Source organism: Nycticebus coucang, chromosome 15 (assembly GCF_027406575.1).
Source record: "Nycticebus coucang isolate mNycCou1 chromosome 15, mNycCou1.pri, whole genome shotgun sequence".
NCBI lineage: Eukaryota > Metazoa > Chordata > Mammalia > Primates > Lorisidae > Nycticebus > Nycticebus coucang.
The window spans coordinates 56580524-56583152 of NC_069794.1; the positions used below are offsets into that span (position 1 = coordinate 56580524).

General features: G+C 44.3%; 1 pseudogene; it reads right to left on the minus strand.

The window, feature by feature from the left end:
• Positions 1–569: 569 nt before the first annotated feature.
• LOC128566445 (set1/Ash2 histone methyltransferase complex subunit ASH2-like) lies at positions 570–2336 on the minus strand (annotated as a pseudogene).
• Between the last annotated feature and the right edge of the window lie 293 nt (positions 2337–2629).

Genomic DNA, 2629 nt, shown 5'->3' on the forward strand with positions numbered 1-2629 from the left:
AAAATATCTCCATGTGTTAAATTCTTTTTTTTTTTTAAACTCAGAACATGTTTTATTTGGGAAGAGTTGCTCATTTTATTAAGTTATGGAGCCAGTAGTTTCCAAGATCTCAATGTCCAAAAGCATATTTCAAAATTAATAACAAAGCCAAATTCATAGCAAAAAGGAAATAGCTTTTAGATTGGTTTGGAATGTATAGCCACTGATTTCAGCTCTTCTCAGAAACAGGCCCGCCACTTCTTTGGAAAACAGGTCGGATGGAGTCACTGCCCACAGAAAGAAATGTCTTTAAGTAGGCTGCTCATTTGGAGAAGAATGTTTACTCCTTAGAAAGCACAGTAAGGTAACAAGTCCCAGCTGGCAGGGTGTGTGGGACAGCACCAATTTCACAGGGCACTTACAGGTCCTGGGGTAAGAGTTGTTGGCATATGGCACACAAAATAAAAGCAGTTGCTGGAAGTGGGGAGAGAATGCTGACAGGCAGGGAGCCTCCACAGAACTGTCCAGCCTTTTACCTTGCTGAAAGGAGAGGCTGTGTTCTGTGGGAGAACATCTAAGATAGTTCACAACTAATAACAAACGCCCCAGTATTCTTGCTGAGAAAATTTATGTCTGAAAGTAAGACAGGACCTGTGAGGGTTCCCATGGAGACTACGCTCACCATCCACTTCCATCCTCACGTGGTACAAGAAGTTGGCCAAGGTGTGCTCCACCACAGCCCCCACCCAAGTCGCTCAAAGGGTAGTAGGGGAGTTCCTTTAAGGTCCAAAGTTAATAGAAACTGTGCAGCTCTTGTACAGAGAGATGGCTGCAAAGAAACCCCCCTCAAAACTATCTTTGTGAGCCACACCTTGATTGACACCATTTAAAAAAAAATATTGTCTCACTATGGGGAGTGTCTTTGAGGCTCGTCTTTGTTTTATCCATAAAGACTTTTTCTTCAAAATACAAATAACTCTTGAACTTTATCAAAGCCTTATCTTTATAAGTATCAGGCAATGATTTGGCTGTCTCTGTGTCTTCAGGAAGGTTAATATAAAAATCCCAGGATGTCTCCCTGTCCATAGTCAGAAGATTAGTGTTTCCCAATGGACTGGTGGAAAATGGTCCCCTTTTTGTTCCATCAAGAATAGCTAAATTTATCATAACGTAAGGGAGCTTGAAGATTACCTAAGGGCTGGGACCAACCCAGTCTGGCAGCAGTGTCTGGTGGCATCTCATCCACGGTGATTTCAAAGTACCAGGCACCTTTTCACACCCTATGAGAAGCCCACACCATAGAGTAAATTAACCTTTCTCTCCAACCACAGTCAGCTGGTCATAAGAGACCTTTCACTGGGAGCTCTATCGTGTAGGCCTAACAGAACCCATTGGTACAAGCAGGCTCTGTAGATGTTTCCCGGAATAGGTTTTCCTTCCTAGTAGTCAAGTTCAAGCTTCTCAGGGTCAGGGGCATGGGGATCAGGCTCAGCTAGTATATTCCTACAGCTGTCTTTGTAAAATGGGTGTTCCAAGGGATACCACGAGGGGGAGGGTGCTGAGCAGAAATCAAAGGGTCACTCAGAGCCTTCTTGGTGGGCCCTGTGATCCCTCCATCCTGCTGTCTGCGCTTAGCTTCTCTTCCTTTTCCACTACTGATGACTGCAAATCCCCCATCTAGATTCCCACTGTTAGGAACCACCCTGCTTTGTTTTTGGTTTTCATAAGCAGGTCCAATGTTACTAAGATCCTGATCCAAAAGGCCAAATTCAGGGCATCTTCTTCTGGGTCTTCACTCCCAGGATGTGGGTGTTCCTTTACCAAGAAGACATCTCTTAATTTACTCATCTCTTTATTTACTCATTGTTTTAACAAGGTTATTCGGCCAAGTCTTTTTCCGGGATCTCTGTCTGGTCCTCAGACCCTCCCACTTTTATCAATAAATGGTATAGTATCCTCATCTTTGGAGAGTATGGTTTTTGGATGTTCATCTTGTGTTTGGGACTGCCACATTGGGTTGGCCAAAGCATGAAGGCACCTTTCCTTCAAAGTTGCTTGCTTCTGGAGGAAATCAGTATTCTGACTATGATGGCTACATTGCAATGAAAACTGTAGTTGGTCATGAAAGGCAGACAGGATGAGGTATCTGTGCCAAAGGTGCCAGCCATGAACCACTTCGTACATATCCCACATTGCAGCTCCACCCCTCCCAACTGTCAGCTGTTCTCTTCATCTGCTGACAAGGCCTGAGTATCCATCCCCTCCAAAGTGTCCCCAGAACCTTCTAGTGTATCTTTTCCATTAGAAGATTCTGTCTCCACTCCACCACTTATATCAACCATGTTTGCATCCTTGCTTTCAGCCTCTCCGCAACTGGAATCAGCCGACCAAGCAGCCGACGTCCCCTCTCCAGCAGGAGCAGTTGCTACCCCACCACCAGTTTCATCTCCCCGTCCCTCTTCTGCCCCAGTTGCCTTGTGGCTGCTCCTGGGCCAGATCCGGCCTATGTGCTAAATTCTATTTTCAAAGGATAAATAATAGATTTCCTTCTGTATGTTGATAAGGTTTTTAATTCTTCTTCAAGACTCTTGGTAATTCACTCTACTACAAAACTATTGGAAGACTCATTTCTTGTAATCTTGCAAATGTT